This window comes from Schistocerca gregaria, chromosome 1, assembly GCF_023897955.1.
Source record: "Schistocerca gregaria isolate iqSchGreg1 chromosome 1, iqSchGreg1.2, whole genome shotgun sequence".
NCBI lineage: Eukaryota > Metazoa > Arthropoda > Insecta > Orthoptera > Acrididae > Schistocerca > Schistocerca gregaria.
In genome coordinates, this window is record NC_064920.1 from 866682339 (window position 1) to 866704903 (window position 22565).

The window sequence follows — 22565 nt, forward strand, 5'->3', positions numbered from 1 at the left end:
CTTTCTGAAACGAGAAAGGGGAAACAGGAGGTAAAGCTCAGCTAAACATCTTGAATAGATGAAAGATATCTGGCTAAAACGAAAAACTATATAAACTACGCAAAAAACAAAGTTTCGCTTTTTTGAGGACAGAGCCCAGTTCATTTGAGTTGTAACATGGGTTAATGACATCACACTGCCACCACCTTTCACCTCTATTCTGCCCAACGCCGCCATGGACGTGTCACACCATGGGAGGATCATTACATTTCACCCCTTTGTAGCGGTTCCACCTGCTTTCATTTCTTCGGTTGTTGATTGTCCTCGGTGTCCAGTTATTGCGTTGCTACACTGACTGAAAATGCAGATTATATTCACGTATGTTAACGTATGTTAATGGTAATTAGTTAAACCCGACAAAATGAGTTTAAAGAGGCAGGTGGTAAAACAAGAGGGGAAGTAAAAATATCCCAGCTTGCTTCGTCACACCTCCTCTTGACTTTTCTGTAACAGGGAACAGAACTGCAACACCAAGCATTAAAGTTATGTAGTTTTCTTACGGTGTTGTTGTTGTGGTCTTCAGTCCTGAGACTGGTTTGATGCAGCTCTCCATGCTTCTCTATCCTGTGCAAGATTCTTCATCTCCCAGTACCTACTGCAACCTACATCCTTCTGAATCTGTTTAGTGTATTCATCTCTTGGTCTCCCTCTACGATTTTTACCCTCCATGCTGCCCTCCAATACTAAATTGGTGATCCCTCGATGTCTCAGAACATGTCCTACCAACAGATCCCTTCTTCTAGTCAAGTTGTGTCACAAGCTCCTCTTCCCTCCAATTCTACTCAATATTTCCTCATTAGTTATGTGATCAACCCATCTAATCTTCTTACGGTAGCCGAGGAAAATATTTCGGACACACCACTATTTACAACAGATTGAAAAGGCCTCAGGGCGTAAATGAAGCTACCCCCTCCAATGAGCCGTTCATTCTAACAAATGTCGCAGTCAAAACCGATAGTTTGCAGTGCGACGTGCAGCAGGACGGACGTTCCTGACAACCTTTGCCACTGCTGTCCACTCCCCAGTCGCCTTAATCTCTCAGGACACCGCGGGGCTGCGACCCTATTGAACATAGTCTCACCCGTTTGGATTGTAGCATGACCGTAATGTTTGCTCCAGTAAACAGGTTGGGGCGACTAGGGATCATTAAAACAATTCGACGAAGTTTGAACTTGGCCTGAAGCTTTTCCTTCCCTCCTTTTCTGCACATTACTGTAGCTTGCGCACCGGAGGGGGTTAGGGGTGCGGGGTCATTGCGGTGATTACAGTGACTCATGCGTGCAGAAAACGGCAAAGGATCTCTCTATGACCCCTCAGTTTGTCAACGCCAAAACGTTCCTGTACAGAGACGCCCATTCACCAATTCCTAGGCGCATGCAGGATTGACAACTATTTCGACACCCCTCAAATTTCGCATGCAGGCAGCAAGTGCTAGCGCAGCGTCGTTGTACCGTTCACCACTTTTGCTTTTGATGAACAATCAAGTCGTATGGCTGACAGCTCTCTCACGGTGTGCTGTTATTTCTTTCCTGTGTTATCGTCATTTTTTCAGTATACTGGAAGGATTCTTTGAATAACGGCGTGCGCCATAAGCTCATGCTCATGTCAGCGTAAACTAATTAGAATGTTTCCTTGGTTTTACTGAACTGTGGCAAGAGCGACGTGTCTATTGCTGAGGTTAGCCAAGGTGTTGTCTGTTTTGAGACGGCAGGCCACAGAAATACATTTCAAAAGTGACACAGAGTGTGGTAGAAAGGATGTTGCTACGATGTCGGGAGAAAGACCTTACCACACTACACCCAGTCCAGTGCCACAGCCGTTGCACTACATCACGGGAGGCGCGCGCTAATGGCCGCCAGGCAGTCTGGAAGCGGCCAACGACAGCACAGACTCTAGGCAATTGCCACGCCACTGCTACTGGTCAAGGGGCATCAGCACAAATAGTTTGGCGACAGTTACATGAACTGCGCATTCGTTCGCGAGTGTCAATGAGGCTGCTCAACTTAATATATCCACATCGTGTTGCTAGGTTGCAATTTGTCAGATAGCATGTGCAGTGGAGTATGGATGGTGGAGTCGAGTGCTCTTCACAGACGAGCCATGTTGTTCCAGGGAGGGGTGTGATAGCAGGACCCATGTTTGGTGTCGCAATGTGGAGACGAGAAATCATCTGGACATCATTTCCCCACTAACTGCTTTCGGAATGGGTCTGTCATGATTTCTGGAGGCATCAGGCTTAAAAAGAAAACTAGGCGAACCGAAAGAAATCTGCGAAGTTTAAACGCTGGGCGTCGCGGACTTGACCTCCATGGCTGGAGTTTCAAAAGAAGGGGTGAAATATCGGTAAGGGGAGATGTGATGACGTTCCCATGGTGTGACACGTCCGCGTTGGCACTGGAGAGAATTGTGGTGCAATATGGTGCTAATGTGACATCATTATCTCACATTACACGTCACATGAACTTCTGAGTTCCAACTTTTTTTTTTTTTTTTTTTTTTTTTTTTTTTTTTTTTTTTTTTTACAGCTTCCTGTTTGAAGCTTCACCGAGCGCGAAAGTGGCATCGCAGAGCGTCACGCTTTTGCACTGTTACAGAGAAAAAGATGTCGGCACCTTCGAGTCAGATTTTGTTCCGCATTAGGACAAAAGACGGGGTTTCATAATAATGACCCTTAAATTTTCTTCGCAGTCTGTGACAACAACTGTCATAGTGGTGCTCCGGAGATGACTAACGAAATAAGTAGGCACTTACGAAGGCTATTCGGAAAGTAAGAAATGTTGCGAAATGGAAACCGCAATAAAAATCCCATGATGCTTTGCACAGATGTGTTGGGCAGTGTCTCTGGTACGCCCGTAAATAGCGACATTTCGCTCTTCTCTGTTCTGATCGCACAGAGAGAGCATAAAAGTGCCTAGAAAATAGAGTCTCCCTCCAATTACGGGTGCCTGTTGAGAGATTTAGCCTGACAGTATGCAACACCACATAACGTTACGTGTCATGCAGTTCATACTTATAAAAGTTCTCGTCCACACGCTGCAGGGGCAATAAGGCCGCTCTTGCAGCGTTTTCGATGGGAAGTGATCATCCACCATACAGCCCGGACATGATTACCTCTCATTTTCAGCTGTGCTCAAATGAACCGCTTGCTATGAAGACAACACTTTGGCACCGACAACGAGTTGCAGTCCAGCTAAGAAAATTGACGGAAAGCACTGAAGGGTATTGGAAAGTGGGTACAACGCTACGGCATATTAGACATAGACTATGTAGAAAATTAGCTGGAATGAGTAGCTAACTGTTGCAAATAAAACAATTTTGATTTTTACTGTGGTTTCCATTCGCTCTCGATCGTTTCCTACTTTCCGAAAAGCTCTCATAGTAATTTAGAATGTCTGATGGCGTGTAGTGAGCTTTTCAACCCGACACCGCTTTGCCGACGTGCGTGGTTCGTTTCTTTAAAATGCAACTATATGCTGTGTGCGCGTGGAGAGGAGGGCTTGTAGTAGAGGCGTACCGTGGCGATGGTGAGAGCGGGTACAAAACTGACGGAAAGGAAGCAAGAAAGAAAGACACTTTAATAATTAACATGATTTAGTTTGCAACAGCGCGCTTGGTTCAGACAACTACCGCCTACACTGTTTGCTCATGTTCAACAACGGAGTTCATAGCAATGCTTCGGCACCGTACTGTAGGATTTAGAAAAGCAGTGCACGAGTGTCGGAGCAAATATTCCATCTGAGGCTTTCCATTTATTCGGGTTCCTGCCGATTGAGCACTGAGGCGAGACGCGGCGGTGAAGGGTGAATTTACTTCCCGTTCCAGCGAGTACTTCTACGGCTCCCAAGTTTCGGTTGGCACCATCTGCTACGTAAATAATAGAAGAGTTCAAGACTAAGTATTTTGTGCCAGATAAATAATATTATGAGACTTATAGTCTTTGTGTCTCTAGACATACTCTGTCAGTCAAGTTGAACACTTGTGTAAACAAAAGTATACTCTGCCGCTGGTCATCGGCTACCTCGCTTAAGCATCTGGTGCCATAAGGCTGCTGGAAGTAGTTTATTTTGTTGCTATCCGATCGTCATTGAAATTCTGACACACGCTAAAAAACTGAAAGCCTAAATTTATTTGCCAATCACTGTGGTTGAACCACGCAGACCGCTAAGGAACAGAACCATTCTTAAACAGGAATAGTCACAGGCAATGATGGGTCACATGAAACACAGTACATGCGTTATAGAAGTGAAGTGGTATATTTAAAACGAAAAATGGCACAGATTTCACGAAATGGGAAAGCAGGATAACATAAATAAACAACGTTCATGTATGACGGAGGTCAGACTCCCAACATAACGGTTGCTATCGGACTCCCAGTAAGGAATACGCCCTCCTCGGGCACTAATACGCATTTTGCACCTGTTACTTATGCTGCTATTACCCCAGAATAATATATACAATTGCCATAGAATTTGGAACGTTACTAAAGAACTCTGTTCAAGGTTTTGTACAAACCGAGTTGGCCTGCTACGGCGGAATCAATGAAGTACCTTAATACCATTTGAACTCGATCGACCGGAAGGGCATACCTTTAATTCTCGCTTGTCTCCCACTTGCTTACATAGCACACCTTTATCGAGGCAAAACCCCGGAACCTCTACTACTCTATAGGTCCAAGGAATGCGCATGCCATTCCATACTTTCAATATATTCACTTTCCAATGTGTCCAACCATTCAGCGGTCCTGAGAGGGTGGCATTGCCGTCCAAAACCAGAATGTCGCGACCTACCTTACATCTAAACAGACGGACATGCTCCAGAATAATTTCGCTACAATACCGCAGTGCTGTAACGGCAACTCGTGCAAAGATATGCAGCGGTTTTCTGTCATTGTGCATTTTGCCTACTCACACCATAACTCCTGGGCCAATCCGATAACGTTCACGAACATTCTGCCGTGTTTTACGTGTTCGCCTCTCTCTTCGCAGTAAATGGTGGACAAAATCACTTGCCGTAGTGAAGCAGTAGTAGTCTGAGACGATCATTCAGGACCACTGTTGCTGACTCCGACCGAGATGCACCCTATACCAACGAACGTTTCCTCGACGACTGCTTGGTTGACGCGGCGTGCATTTAATAGTCTTCCGAGCAAAGAAATCAACCTGAGTTAATCGCCGTGAAATGGTCCTCGCAGAGACGTGTGTGCCGGTAGCGGTTGCAAAGTCTGCACAGACCTGCGAAGGAGTGAGATGTCCGTTCCTTTGTGCCACTAAGGCTACGTGACGATCCTCTTGCGGCTTGACGGGCCGTCGCCGACAACTGGTATGCTATCGCATAGCACTTCTACTTTCAGTGGATTTTTTTAATTATGTGATGACACGTTTGGACCCACCCATTACTGTGGCCACAGTTGTGACGCTTTCACCGGCTCCGAGTGGTCCAACAGCTCGTCAACGACCGTAAACACTCTAATGATGGCTAGTAAAAGTGTTGTTGCACTACACTGCATGTCTCACTAATTGGTTGCGCATCGACCTTCGTCAAACACCACACTGCATGAACTATAGAATGCATATAGAGCGTTCATGAGTAGGCTTCACTACAGTTAATGCGTCCTGTCCTCTGCGTTTCCTTTCACTGGCATTGGTTCGAGCCGGCCGGGATGGCCGTGCGGTTCTAGGCGCTACAGTCTGGAGCCGAGCGACCGCTACGGTCGCAGGTTCGAATCCTGCCTCGGGCATGGATGTGTGTGATGTCCTTAGATTAGGTAGGTTTAATTAGTTCTAAGTTCTAGCCGACTGATGACCTCAGAAGTTAAGTCACATAGTGCTCAGAGCCATTTGAACCATTTTGAACCATTGGTCCGATATTCCGTAGCAGTTGTCGGTTAGTCTCTAAAACCTAGCACTCTTTCCTTGGCAAGTGTCAAGCAGTGTTGTTTTAGTATCAAATCAAAATGGATAGTCGTTTGCACTGTCCCTACCAGCCTTGCCCGTAAGGTCGACCATACAGTACCTGCCGCAAACAGTCAGATCTATATGTCGTTCTACTTTTATTTTTTTAAGAGTTTTGAAACAGTTCGTAAATTATCTACTACAACTACATATTTAATTAATTGTTTGCAATATTTTTTATCAGTACAGTTTAGTTAAGTAATAGTTTTTCAATAATGGTTCGTTTGAATGAAACTAGTTATAAAAGTTACTCATTCTATGTAGAAAAAAAAAGAAGAAAATGGCGACAAAGTGTGGAGAAGGGTCCTGCTTTGACTGATCTGACAGGGGAGTGAGAACACTTGCTTGCGCTTCTGACTTGCCGTTTATAATTCGACATAAGCCACCGTCTGATGATCGGGAAGTATATAACACAATTTTTCGTCACCTTACCACCTAAATACAGGAGAGGAGAAATTTTCCACTACCAGTAGTTTTCCCGGAATTATTAAAGGTCAATGTAATCCTGACTTCGGACCCTAGGGAAATTAGATGCAGATGTAATAATCAGTCGATGGAGCAGCCCGATGAATATTTATGGTGCAAAGGCTGCAAAGCAGTGCATTTCAAGTGAAATCAAGTTCCAAACACGCCTCAAAACCAAGCTATGGTCGGATGGATGACTTCGTGTGTATGGATGTATATGTGTGTGTGTGTGTGTGTGTGTGTGTGTGTGTGTGTGTGTGTGTGTGTGTGTGGGTGCGTGTATTTTAAATCATGACATTACTTTGAGGATTTCGAACACAATGATGGCTCTTGAAGAAAGCTGCAGTACTAAAGCTTTTAAGTTAAACTGTAGAAACCGACTTAAACTGCCCCGAAACAACTCTTTATTTTGTCTTTCCTCTCAGAAGAATGTTTTAGGCAATCTCTGCATACTTTTTAACCCAGAAAATAAGAACTGACTAACTACCGGATTTATACTCTTCTTTTGGTGGTTCACTTATGGTTGCGAACTGTAAGATCTCGACTTCAACTACGGGCCTTTACCAGTTTCGTCTCCTCGAAAATGATTGCAATACGTAGGCTGACACGTTAGCTATTCCTTTATTTATAATTTTACAGAATGATGCATCTAACTGCCGAAAAGAATTTAACTGAAACATCAAGGAGGCACCAAGTTTCAGAAATGATACGAATATAAAACCTATTACCACACATTAAATTTCTATATTGTCTCAAATTAAAATTTCAGACGATATTGCTATTAAATTTTTCACAGGAAAAATTGAAACCGGAAAATTTCGCTTGAAAGATTCTTTATGAAGTCTCTGAACTTGGCAAGAAATCTACTGGCGTTTGAAAAAAAAAATAAAGAAAAGAAACTAAACAACGAGACCCCAGAAGACTTGTTAACGCGCTTGAAAGAAGTTTAACGTTAGTGGCTGTAGGGAGATTCCCGATGTGTCTCTGACGTAGGGTTCTATGCATTTCCCCTGTCCGCCAAACTAGAACAAAGATATAACCAATATAAAATTTGTTTCCCGTTCTGTTCTCAGATGAAAACCGTAGAAACAATATACCACTGCATATGTGATTCTCAATAAGCATGTCTGATTATTATCATTTATTGCTTTGTTTAAGTTAAGAATCAGTGTACCGGCAGGCGCCGAGCCGAGCAGACGCATCAGTAGCAGTAGCAGAGTAGCAGTTTTCTGATACATAGTAATTTAGTGTCTTTTTTTTCACGTACTTCTGCAAAGAAGTGAGCAATACCTGTATATTTTACTGTATAGACTAGCGGCTAGCAAATTACTGTAAGTGTTCGTTTTGGGGTAAATCCTGGTGCTTATCCTTGTGTAATGCGGCTTTCTAGTGTAGTTCCCCGGCAGTCAGACAGCCACTTCACGCCACTAAGTTTAACCCTCTAAGGGTAAGTTGAAGTTTCCTGACATAAACGGTAAGGTGGGGGTGGATCAAACCCCACCCTCAAAATATCGATTTTTCGGGGTAAAGTAAAAAATGAATAATGGGAAAAAGTTTTATTATCAATTGGACACATATTATATTTATTATAGCAAGTTTTTTTATTTTTATAGTCAATAAGTAAGAATATAAAGTACTTTGGAAAAAATAGGAACTTGATTACAAAAAAATACCTTAATAGAAATATTCTCTATAAAATTATTGAAAACATACTAAAAATCAATAGATTCAGTCATCAACTAGGAACTTGAGCGCTTTAGAATTTCTAAAGATAGGAACTAAATGAGAAACATCTCTTACTACTTGTAGAAAATAATTATAGTGTCAGCAGTTTCGAAATATAAAGTTCTCAATAATAAATGTCTTTGTACACATAATGTAACAGGTGGTTTCTGAACAGATTTCTGCATCGATATTGTCGTCATCCTCTGACTCAGCCTCCTGTCGGAGAAACTGGTTGTATATCTCCTCAGGAGTTCTAAGGAGTTGATGCGCCATTTTAGTAAGATACTAGAAGAGAAAACAAAACTTAGATGTAATATAAACATCAATATGGGGTTGAATCCTCCCCACAAAAGAAACCAGTAAGTGTGGCGTAAACAGTGAGGTGGGGTCGGATCCACCCCGAGCGCGGGTAATGCAGGTTTCGGATAGAGAGGGTAGCTGCAGGCCACTCACCAGACCGACGTGGCCTCCTCGGCGTTCTCGGGACGACTGGCTGGTAGAGTAGCTGGGAACCAGAAAAGGGAGTGGGGAGTTATAAACACAACAGACTCGCTGGGGTCGGATCCAACCCCAACCTTACCGTTAGAGGGTTAAATTTCGAGCTAGTACACAGCGTAAAGCTTCGATCATTGTGTTCTAGTTTAGTAGCTTTCGGGTAAGCAGAGTTTCTAGTAACAGGTAGCTGTATATACATAAACTTTCTGTTTAAGAGCTTGCCGTCTCAGGATACAGTGAGAAATCTGTAGAACAGTTTTTAGAGTTTCTTTACTCTCCTCGTTATATTTTGCGTACATTCCAAACTCAATAGCGCCATTTGAGAGCTTACATTTATTTTTACACACTACGATATGGCGAGAGACTGTGCTTGTTGTGAGCGGATACAAGGAGAATTGGCTGCTGTCCGTAAACAACTGGAAGCAGTTTTGGCTACTGCCGACATGCTTCTGGCTAATGCTCAAAGCTGCGACGACATCGGGGCGCTGGGGACGAGACCCGCGACACCTTTGATGCTGTTGGAATCCCCTGGTGATCCAGTTGTCACTGCATTTTCTGATACGCAACATCTGACTGGTCCGTCCTCACTCGAAAGTGGGTGGCAGACAATGTGAGTTCACGTGTTACTGGGTCGAAAGGCGAAAGAGGGAGCAGGTAGCGCGGCTGGTTCTCTCTCCATAGCAACAGGTACAAGGTGCTACCCAATGTTGATGACAACTCTGAGCCAGTACGGCAGGCCTCTCGGGACAGTGGCCGATTTTCCTGCCCAGTTCGGACAAGTGCAGATGGTGCGTATGCTTGTGTTGGACTGGTGATGGAGCTCCTTAGGGAAATAACAGTTAAGGCGGAAAAGAATGCCACCGTGCACTCGATGTGTTTACATCTACACCTACATCTACATCTACATCCATACTCCACAAGCTACCTGACGGCGTGTGGCGGAGGGTACCCTGAGTACCTCTATCGGTTCTCCCTTCTATTCCAGTCTCGTATTGTTCGTGGAAAGAAGGATTGTCGGTATGCTTCTGTGTGGGCTCTAATCTCTCTGATTTTATCCTCATGGTCTCCTCGCGAGATATACGTAGGAGGGAGCAATATACTGCTTGACTCTTCGGTGAAGGTATGTTCTCGAAACTTTAACAAAAGCCTGTACCGAGCTACTGAGCGTCTCTCCTGCAGAGTCTTTCACTGGAGTTTATCTATCATCTCCGTAACGCTTTCGCGATTACTGAATGATCCTGTAACGAAGCGCGCTGCTCTCCGTTGGATCTTCTCTATCTCTATCTCTGGTACGGATGCCACACTGTTGAGCAGTATTCAAGCAGTGGGAAAAAAGCGTACTGTAACCTACTTCCTTTGTTTTCGGACTGCATGTCGTTAGGATTCTTCCAATGAATCTCAGTCTGGCATCTGCTTTACCGACGATCAACTTTATATGATCATTCTATTTTAAATCACTCCTAATGCCTACTCCCAGATAATTTATGGAATTAACTGCTTCCAGTTGCTGACCTGTTATTTTGTAGCTAAATGATAAGGGTTCTATCTTTCTATGTAATCGCAGCACATTACACTTGTCTACATTGAGATTCAATTGCCATTCCCTGCATCATGCGTCAATTTTTTTGCAGATCCTCCTGCATTTCAGTACAATTTTTCATTGTTGCAACCTCTCGATACAGCACAGCATCATCTGCAAAAAGCCTCAGTGAACTTCCGATGTCATCCACCAGGTCATTTATGTATATTGTGAATAGCAACCGTCCTATGACACTCCCCTGCGGTACACCTGAAATCACTCTTACTTCGGAAGACTTCTCTCCATTGAGAATGACATGCTGCGTTCTGTTATCTAGGAACTCCTCAATCCAATCACACAATTGGTCTGATAGTCCGTATGCTCTTACTTTGTTCATTAAACTGCTGTGGGGAACTGTGTCAAACGCCTTGCGGAAGTCAAGAAACACGGCATCTACCTGTGAACCCGTGCCTATGGCCCTCTGAGTATCGTGAACAAATAGCGCGAGCTGGGTTTCACACGACCGTCTTTTTCGAAACCCATGCTGAGTCCTACAGAGTAGATTTCTAGTCTCCAGGAAAGTCATTATACTCGAATATAATACGTGTTCCAAAATTCTACAACTGATCGACGTTAGAAATATAGGTCTATAGTTCTGCATATCTGTTCGACGTCCCTTCTTGAAAACAGGGATGACCTGTACCGTTTTCCAGTCCTTTGGAACGCTTCGCTCTTCTAGAGACCTACGGTACACCGCTGCAAGAAGGGGGGGGGGGGGGGGGGGGGCAAGTTCCTTCGCGTACTCTGTGTAAAATCGAACTGGTATCCCATCAGGTCCAGCGGCCTTTCCTCTTTTGGGCAATTTTAATTGTTTCTCTATCCCTCTGTCGTCTATTTCGATATCTACTATTTTGTCATCTGTGCGACAATCTAGAGAAGGAACTACAGTGCAGACTTCCTCTGTGAAACAGCTTTGGAAAAAGACATTTAGTATTTCGGCCTTTAGTCTGTCATCCTCTGTTTCAGTACCATTTTGTTCACAGAGTGTCTGGACATTTTGTTTTGATCCACCTACCGCTTTGACATAGGACCAAAATTTACCGGGGTGTCTCGACCATGACGTGCAAGAGGTGAGCTATCGAGCGCACTGTGTGCAACGGGCTGCATGTAGTGGCACGTGTCGGCACGAGTGACGTCTGCCGCTTGGGTTTTGAGGGATCCTCGGCTCCTTTCGGCGAATGACTGAATTGGTGAGAGCAGCTAGCATTGCACTAGGGGTGCAGGCTAACCTGTCTATTTCTAGCATCGCACCTAGAGTTGATCGCGGTTCTCTGATTTGTAAAAGAGAGGGAGGTATAAACCAGAGGCTCAGACGACTCCGCGGCGGTACCGGATGCGAATTTCTCTACCTCCGCTGTCGAGTACACAATTGTAGGGTCCCCCTCAATATGCCAGGTGTACACTACATTCAGGAAGCGGCTACTAGGGTAGTGGAGTACGTGTGGTGTGCACATTTACGTTAGAAAAATCCTCTCTTGGGGTCGTAGACGATTTGCCTGAAAAATTATCCACTATGCTCTCGGAGAACGTTTGTCGTCGCAGATCAAAGATAGAAATGGTTAACTTGATTTTAGTAAACTACAGGAGCATCCAAGGAAACGTTCCAGAATTAGTGTTGCTTACTGACGGTTATAATGCACAGATACCATTAGGAACAGAAAGCTGGTTGAAAGCAGATGTTAATGACAACGAAATCCTAAGTTCATATTGGAATATTTATCGTAAGAATAGGTCAGTCGCCAATGGTGGCCGAATGTTTATTGCAGTAAAGAATTCGATAAAATCTAGCGAGGTTGTCACGGATTCTGATTGTGAATTAATCGGGGTAAAACTGAGTATCAAAGAACGGTCAAAAGTGGCAATCGGATGTTTTTATAGACCGGCTGGGTCAGGAGCTCTACAGGTAGAGCGCTTCAGACACAACTTGTGGAGTATCGTTAGTAATTTTCCTGATCAAGCCGTTGTTATAGGGGATGACTTCAACTTGACAGGTATAGATTGGCAGTGTCATGCTATCAAAACTGGTGCCACAGACAGGGATTCGCGTGACATTGTTCTGGACGTCTTGTCCGAAAACCACTTTGAGCAGATAGTTAGAGAACCAACTCGCGAGGATAACGTTTCAGACCTACTAGCAACAAAAAGACCTGAATTACCGAATTAGTCGACGTAGAGGAAGGTATCAGTGATTATAAGGCTGTGATAGCATCTATGGCAATGGGTCTTTCAAAGGATGTTAAGAAAGGCAGAAAGATATTTTTGCTTAGCAGGAGTGACAGGAACCAAATTTCAGAGTATCTGTGTAGTCAGCATCAAATATTCAATGAAGGGGTCGAAGATGTGGAAAACAAATGGATAAAATTCAAACGAATCATGTAATATGCCCTGGACAGATATGTTCCGAGTAAGGTCTTAAGGGACGGGAAATGTTGTTGTTGTTGCTGTTGCCTTCAGTCCTGAAACTGGTTTGATGCATCTCTCCATGCTACTCTATCCTGTGCAAGTTTCTTCATCTCCCAGTGCTTACTGCAACCTACAACCTTCTGAATCTGCTTAGTGTATTCATCTCTTAGTCACCCTCTACGATTTTTACCCTCCACGCTGCCCTCCAATGCTAAATTTGTGATCCATTGATGATTCAGAACATGTCCTACCAACCGGTCCCTTCTTCTTGTCAAGTTATGCCACAAACCCCTCTTCTCCCAAATTCTAGTCAATACCTCCTCATTAGTTATGTGATCTGTCCACCTAATGTTCAGCATTCTTCTGTAGCACCACATTTCGAAAGCTTCCATTCTCTTCTTGTCCAAACTATTTATCGTCCATGTTTCACTTCCATGCATGGCTACACTCCATGCAAATACTTTCAGAAACGACTTCCTGACACTTAAATATATACTCGTTGTTAACAAATTTCTCTTCTTCAGAAACGCTTTCCGTGCCATTGCCAGTGTACATTTTACATCCTCTCTTCTTCGACCATCATCAGTTATTTTGCTCCCCAAATAGCAAAACTCCTTTACTACTTTAAGTGTCTCATTCCCTAATCTAATTCCCTCAGCATCACCCGACTTAATTCGACTACATTCCATTATCCTCGTTTTGCTTTTGTTGATGTTCATCTTATATCCTCCTTTCAAGACACTGTCCATTTCGTTCAACTGATCTTCCAAGTCCTTTGCTGTCTCTGACAGAATTACAATGTCATCGGCGAACCTCAATGTTTTATTTCTTCTCCGTGGACTTTAATACCTACTCCGAATTTTTCTTTTGTTTCCTTTACTGCTTGCTCAATATACAGATCGAATAACATCGGAGATAGGCTACAACCCTGTCTCACTCCCTTCCCAACCACTGCTTTCCTTTCATGTCCCTCGACTCTTATAACTGCCATCTGGTTTCTGTACAAATTGTAAATAGCCTTTCGCTCCCTGTATTTTACCCATGTCACCTTTAGAATTTGAAAGAGAGTACTCACCATTATTTAATAGCCGTCTTAGAAAACTGCTCCGTAAACAAAGAGAACTTCACTTTAGATTCAAGAGAAGTAAAAATCTAGCTGACAAACAAAAGCTGAACGAAGCAAAAATGAGCGTAAGGAGAATAATGAGAGAAGTGTTCAATGACTTCGAAAGTAAAACTTTGTCAACTGATATGAGAAAAAAACCCTAAGAGGTTCTGGTCTTATGTAAAATTAATAAGTGGATCAAAATCATCTATTCATTCACTCAGTGACCATACTTGCACCGAAACGGAAGATAACAGAGAGGAGGCCGAAATACTGAATTCAGTCTTCCGAAGCTGTTTCACCGCGGAAGATCATCACAGTATCCCTCCTTTCAGAGCCCTCCTTTCAATAGTAATTTTCGGTGTACCCCAAGAATGTGTGATAAGACCATTATTGTTTACAATATATATAAATGATTAACAGAAAGCGTCGGATGATTTCTAAGGCTGTTCGCAGATGATGCGGTTGAACAAAGTAATAACGCCAGAAAATACTAACGTTATGCAGAACGACCAACAGAGAATTGATGAATGGTGCAGCCTCTGATAGTTGACCCTGTACGTGAATAAATATTGCTCACACACGTGGAAGTAAATCCACTAGTGTATAAATACACTATTGATGACAAACCACTGGGAACAGTGTCTTCCGTAAAATCCCTACCAGAGCGGCCGTATTTGGAGCGACCACATAAAGCAAATAGTGGGAAAAGCAGATACAAGACTCAGATTAATAGGAAGGATCTTAAGGAAATGTGACTCATCCAAGAAGGAACTGGATTATAAGGTTCTTGTTCGACAGATTCTTATATATTGTTCATCTACCTGGGATCCCTACCACATAGAGCTGACAGAAGAGATAAAGAAGATTCAACGAAGAGCTGTACGTGTCGTAGTGGGATCGTTTAGTTGGCCCGAGAAATTTACGGAGAAGTTTCACAAACTCAATTAGCAGACGTTACGAGAGAAGAGTTGTGAATTCCAGAGAGATTTTCTATTGAAATTTCGAGAGAGCATTTTCCGGGAAGAGTCAACACAGAGACTTACCGACAATCATGCTACTCGCGAGTGGAACAGATTTGGAGGGCTGAGTTAGGGGTACAAAAAGTACTCTTCGCGACACACCGTTAGGTGGCTTTCGATGTATGATTTAGACGTAGATAAAGGCGAACACATTATACAATAAAGTCTTTTAATTTTTGAAATAATTTCAAAGGAAATGATGCTGTTCAAGAATTTCACATTTGGCTGAGTACTCCTCAAATGTTAGGCGATAAACTCACTTTACTTTGAAATAAGGCTAGGTGAAAATACTGCAGAAGCAGTTGTACCCCTATCGTGTGACTATGTCCATCTGAAACACGAAATATTTTGTAACAATGAAGACTGTTATCAAGTAACATGAACATCTGCTTGACTATGTCTGTTACTTTTGCTAAATAATGCAGATGTATCACGACTGGCATACACCGTATATATTTTGTGCATAATGATTCCACTTCTGACGAAGACAATTCAAGCTCTTTAATATGTAATGAAGTATATCAACAGCTCAGGAACTGCGACAGAAGAGTATTAATTGATTACCGAATCCTAAAACTTTAGGTTTTCACCTTATCAGTTAAAATATTCATCCACACGCTGCTCGGTAAAGGTCTCGTCTCGACTTTCACATTCATTGGAGACTTCACCCATGCAAATCCATGTTGCTCCTACATGTTTTCTATTGCCATATACTTGTATCTGTTACCTTCTGTTAGTTGTCCTCTTAGCCTCTACTATACCTTGGATTTAGAAACGTCCTGGTCCGTCTGCTACCCATTTGCCTGGCTACATATGCCACCTTCCTCCATTACAGTCTACGTTGCGTCTTTCATTCCATCTTGTCCAACGATCCGTTCGTCTACTTTCCTATCTTTGCTAATAATACCCTAGTTTAAAAGTTGCTTCTCAATCCATTATCTGCGTAGGGAGTAAAGACTATATTGTCACTAGCAAAGCCTTTAGGGCTGCTGATAATAGTTTTTATCATGTGGACTTCTTCAATGATGTGGATTCCTACAGTTCCGAATTTCTCTTTATCCTGACCGCTGACGTATAGAGGGTGGTAAGGAACAGTCTGCAAAGTTCTTAAGCGTGTTGCAGGAAAGGTCCTGCAGAGAAATGATTGCTCAGAAAAAAATCGATAGGTTGCACGGTTACCTAGTTGTTTACTACCGAAGTTAGCCAGTCTCCGAGATCGCGAAATCAAGCAACCTGTCAGAACTGTATTGCCATATGTAATCTTCGTTGGATTTCGTCAAACAGAACAAACGTAGCTTTTCCTCACCTAGCTTAATTATTAATTCCGAAAAGGCTCATTTGAACTGGTAATGAGCAGTTGAATAAATAGTAACTCACAGACCCACAGAAGTACACTACTGGCAATTAAAATTTCTACACCACGAAGATGATGTGCTACAGACTCGAAATTTAACCGACAGGAAGAAGATGCTGTGATATGCAAATGATTACCGTTTCACAGAATTCACACAAGGATGGCGCCGTTGGCGACACCTACAACGTGCTGACATGAGGAAAGTTTCCAACCGATTTCTCATACACAAACAGAAGTTGACTGGCGTTGCCTGGTGAAACGTTGTTGTGATGCTTCGTGTAAAGAGGAGAAATGCGTACCATCACGTTTCCAACTTTGATAAAGGTCGGATTGTAGGGAATCGCGATTGCGGTTTATCGTATCGCGACATTGCTGCTCGCGTTGGTCGAGATCCAATGACTGTTAGCAGAATATGGAATCGGTGGGTTCAGGAGGGTAATACGGAACGCCGTGCTAGATCCCAACGGCCTCGTATCACTAGCAGTGGAGATGACAGGCATCTTATCCGCATGGCTGTAACGGATCGTGCAGCCACGTCTCGTTCCCTGAGTCAAAAGACGGGGATGTTTGCAAGACAACAACCATCTGCACGAACAGTGTGTCGACGCTTGCAGCAGCATGGACTATCAGCTCGGAGACCATGGCTGCGGTTAACCTTGACGCTGCATCACAGACAGGAGCATCTGCGATGGTGTACTCAACGACGAACCTGGGTGCACGAATGGCAAAACGTCGTTTTTTCGGATGAATCCAGGTTCTGTTTACAGTATCATGATGGTCGCATCCGTATTTGGCGACATCGTGGTGAACGCTCATTGGAAGCGTGTTTTCGTCATCGCCATACTGGCGTATCACACAGCGTGATGGTATGGGGTGCCATTGGTTACACGTCTCAGCCACCTCTTGTTCGCATTGACGGCACTTGGAGCAGTGGATGTTACATTTCAGATATGTTATGACACGTGGCTCTACCATTAATTCGATCCCTGCAAACCCTACATTTCAGTAGAATAATACAAGACGGCATGTTGCAGGTCCTGTACGGGCCTTTCTGGATACAGAAAATGTTCGACTGCTGCCCTGGCCAGCACATTCTCCAGATCTTTCATCAATTGGAAACGTCTGATCAATGGTGGCCGAGGAACTGACTCGTCACAATACGCCAGTCACTACTCTTGATGAACTGTGGTATCGTGTTGACGCTGCATGGACAGCTGTACCTGTACACGCCATCCAAGCTCTGTTTGACTGAATGCCCAGGCGTATCAAGGCCGTTATTACGGCCAGAGGTGGTTGTTCTGGGTACTGATTTCTCAAGATCTATGCACCGAAATTGCGTGAAAATGTAATCACATGTCAGTTCTAGTATAATATATTTATCCGTGGATCCCCACTTATCATCTGCATTTCTTCCTGGTGTTGCAATTTTAACGGCCAGTAGTGTATAAGCATTACCACATTTCAGCACCTTCAAGTGCTTGAATTTGCATGCGCAGCGACATGATTGGCTGACATCAAAGTGAAATATCTCTTAAAAGCCGCAATTAGTCGAAGTTTTTTCTTAACAGTTATTTGTCAGCACCATCTCTCCTGCAACATCCCTAGAAACTTTACAGACCGTTTCTGACCACCATATTTATTCTCCAGTGTACTGGAATAAAAAATGGCTCTGAGCACTATGGGACTGAACTTCACAGGCCATCAGCTCCTAGAACTTACAACTACTTGAACCTAACACACACATCCATGCCCGAGGCAGGATTCAAACCTGCGGCCGTAGCGGTCGCGCGGCTCCAGACTGTAGCGCCTAGAACCGCTCGGCCACTCCGGCCGTCTGTACTGGCGTAGTTTGAACCGATACCTTGTTTCTCAATATGTGTCTATACAGATGTGACTGACACTATGTGAAATACTTCCTCAAGATCTGTGAATTTCATACAAAATGGTAACTGACTCTTACAACTCCAGGTTCGTTCACAGCTTGCAATTGAGATATACTGCTGCATCCACTTCTAGAGTCGTTTACTTATTCTTCTGTGTTAAAAGCGAAAATTATTTCTTTATGGTCTGTGAAATGGTGAATCGTCACTGATAATGGTGGCATCATCACTGGAATATAGCGATCGTGATACTGTCAGTAGTGGAGAGTGTAAAACATATGCGACAGTGTACCTAGGAATAACTGACTATTGGTCTATATGTCAATCTAGTGACTGATTTTAGAATCACATGAAAGTATGCGCATTGAACGCTGCTATATGCAGTTTTCTACGTTTTCTAAGTTTCTGTTGTTGTTAGATACGAGATCGTGTTTTGTGCAGCATCTGTAAATATTCCAAGCTCTACACATTTAAGTGTTGTATTGGGTGATTTACTAGTGGCGTTACTAACTGTCAGGGATGGCAGAGACGGGTAAATGTATCTATTTGACGACCCTGTCAGCATTTAGAAGCTATGTCAATGAAATTCATGTACAGTTACAGTTGTTGCTAAGATTATAAGTTAGACAATTTGCAGAGGTGATAGTGTGGACCAAAACAAGAGAAAAAGTCTAGTAAACATGTACCATAAAATGCATACCCTAAGAGCTATTAACATTTCGGCAGAAGAAATGCGTTTCACCGTAGCGATGACTAGGTGCTCATATTCACTAGACATAAAATTTTTCTTTCTCGATCGCAATGTGTTTTTATTATCCTAAGACTGGTTTCAAAGCATATTGCGCTATCATCAGTCTGTTGCTTATGGTACTGCTGTGCACACTGATGTGCTAATTATTGCACAGCATTTTATATCTCATGTTGTTGAATAAGGCATTGTAATCGGTCAAATTTTAGTAAAAATAGTTTGCGATTACAACGTAAGAAGTTACCATGTTAAGTATGTAGACCTACTGCATGGACGTTATGAGTAACAGGTATAATTACAAATTCTGTGCAACAAATACAGTGCTCTCTAGTGTACATCATTTATTCTCTCTGTAAGCATATAAATCTATTTTCTAAGTACGAATGTGAAAGTGAAGTTCAGTTGAGGCGGCCCTTTAAAAGTGGTTATCGTAAATGTTATCAATGGAATTTGTAATTAATTAAAATGGCAAATAAAAGGTTGATCGCTGTTATAAAAGCTCGATTAAATGTCTTTTTGAAAATGATTACGCCAAATTTTTACTGCCAAATATATCTATCAGATGCAGTAAATTGCACGATGGTAGAACCGCATTTCGTCACATCCCTGCCCGCTGCCCATTTCGATATCTGGTAGGGTGAATGTGACTGTTGGAAGCAGGACTTCCATTATTAAGCGGTGAGTCAACGCACGGGTAGTGAGTGCTCAGATGTGGTCACGATTGTATGTAGTAGCGGCTGGTGTATCATGAAATTTAAAATCGTCTCCTAACTGTAGCATTCATCCTAAAGGATGCCATATTGAGGTATTGAATGTATACCTTCCATCTGGAACAAGAGTACGAGAAGATAATAATATATCGAGCGATTCAAGACGGCCGGCTGGTGTGGAACCGCTACAGTCTGGAACCGCGCGACCTCTACGGTCGCAGGTTCGAATCCTACGTCGGGTATGGGTGTGTGTGATGTCCTTAGGTTAGTCAGGTTTAAGTAGTGCTAAGTTCTAGGGGACTGATGACCTCAGAAGTTAAGTCCCCTAGTGCTCAGAGCCATTTGAAACATTTTTTTGATTCTAGACGAAAAAACATATTTAAGATGTTTATCACAGACAAACTATAAAAGCTAGAAACACAATGCGTATGTCAGTGGGTAGAGGAAGTTCAAAGTTTTGACACAGCTGCGCCGTTGTGAGTTATAGCAACATGACGACTACACTACTAGAGAAATCGTTTTGTGTGTTGGAATTTGCTCGAAGACAACCCATTGTTCGAGTGCAACGCGCATTCCGCAGTAGATTCAGTAGCACAAACAGATTTATGACTGGCATACAAGAATCTTGGAAGTTCGTTGCTTAAGCGAAGGAAAGAGCACTGATCGGCTACGCACGTCTGATGCAAGCGTCGATCGTATCCGAGATGCTTTGACACGGAGCTCCCGGAAGGCCACAGGACAGGCAGGGCAGGAACTTCAACTTTTTCAAACAACGGTATGACGTGTTGTGACCCCTGGATATGAAGCCTGACAAGTTGCAGTTACTGCAGAAATTGCGTCCCGGCGACCACAACAGATGGCACTAGTTTTGCATTTAAATTCTCCTGGATATGACAGAGGACACGTTTTACGAACGATCCATCTTTCCGGATGGTTCGAGGTTTCATCTATTGGATAGAGTATACGGCTATGATGTAAAAATTTGGGGGTTGCAAAATCATAGCGTGTCGTCGAACATGAAAGAGACTCACTGAAACTGTAAGTGTTTTGAGCCGTTTCTGTCCACAAAATTTATGGACTGGGATAGGAGTGTCATATCTAGATTGGATTGGAGGGGTGGGCCACAAGACTTTGTTCATTGTTTTCGGCCTCCCAGATCACTACACCTCACACCGTGTGATATTTTTCCTGTGGTGGTACATGAAAGGCAGAGTCTTTGTCCATCTTCGGACAGCTATTCTTCAGGAGTTGAGAAATCGAAATGTTGGAGCTGTCGATACAATAAACAGAGACCTGTTGATTCGCGTGTGGAATGAAATGGACTACAGTTTTGATGGGTCTCTAGCAACGCATGGTGCTCATGTTGAGTGTTTAGTATAGAGTCTGTGCGAACCATCCTCTATCCAGTGATATGCACAATGCGTTTTTATATTTCATAGATCCTCTGTAAAGACGAACTGATCATATTTTCTCTGTGTCCGCAGCTCGTGGTCTTGCGGTAGCGTTCTCGCTTCCCGCGCACCGGGTCCCGGGTTCGATTCCCGGTGGAGTCAGGGATTTTCCCTACCTCGAGATAACTGGGTGTTGTGTCGTCTTCATCATCATCATTCATCCCGATTACGGTCGGAGGAAGGCAATGGCTAACCACCTCCGCTAGAAACCTGCGCATCGCCCCCTACGCTCCTCGGGGTATGGGACCTCATCATCATCATTATCTCTGTAGGAAGCAACTGATGGTTCTTTCTTTCTGTGTGCTCCTGACTTCTAGATACATGTGTCGCGGACGTTAGTAATCGCCCCCGTCGTGTAGGATCTCGAACGTGAGTACGCACGTACTTCATGCTTCAATGTGTAAAGTAATAGCGTATTTGAACTAGAAGTATTTGAGTGAAAGAAAACTCACTTCGTTGCCGTATTTATTTGGTCGTTACCTCCACTCATTCGTTTCGCAACCGTTACGCACGCTCTCGTGAACAGGAAATGAGTGTCACGCGATTATTGTGCTCTATGTATAACAGGACAAAGGATACTTATTCGTTGAAAAACTGTAGCTACTATCAAAGTAGGAGTAGCTATAGATCGTGGGTGCTTTTCTGGTCGCAACAGACGAAAAATTTTGTCTCGTGTCAGTGATTCTACAGTGTCTCCTTTCCATAGCTCTGAAGACGTTAATTAATTACAGGCGCGCGTGCTGTTGATGGAAAAGGAGCTCGTGGCTAAGCGCGTCACGGCAGGTTAAGTACGTGGACATTACAGGCGCCAGTCAACATCCGTGAGTGTTCCTTCGTATAATCAACCGGCTTACAACTTCTACTTAGCTCCCGAATATATTTTTCACCCACGACTTTTTTTCCTTAGACGAACCAGACTGCTATATTACCAGTCAAGTCAATTCCCTCTATGATCAGGTGTTCGCAGAAGCTGAGAGCTTTTCTGTAAAACAGTGTTGCCAGTAGCCTTTTCGAAGAGAGACGGAGCCCCGTCGGTCGTGATTTTGGCGTTCCGTACCGTCTGGAGTAGGCCAGCCAGAAGTAGATAAATTCCAGCTTTCCGTCCTCCTCGCTCGGAACTTTCAATCACGCCCAGTCTCCGGAGATACTTCTCTCCCGTCCCCTCCGCTCCCCACCCCTACCCTCCCTTCCCGGCTCAGATGAGGCGCAAAGTTGGACGGCTGCGACGGATCGAGAGCCGTCGTTATTGGGACGGGCGGGCTGCTTGCCGGGCCAGTTCAGGGATCCGCCTTCATTCGCCAGATCGCCAGCTGCCGTCTGCACCGGCTCGCGACTGCCTTCCCATGCCGTTTCCACTGATCTTTCACAGAACCGACCACTGCGATCAAATATTCCTACAGTTAGTAAATTTAAACTATTTCTTGCAATATAAATTAATGGAGTCGCGGAGCTCCGACGCTAAATTATCTCTCACAACTTGGAAGACATTTCTCCATGAACATTTCAGAACTTAATAAAAATCAAAGTATCGTCGTCGACCAACACATAATACAGCATATTCATTGCACACGTCGAACACGTCATCGTCTTTACTCTGCTGCACACACGAGAAGGTACAGAAATGCCCTCAAGGTCTTA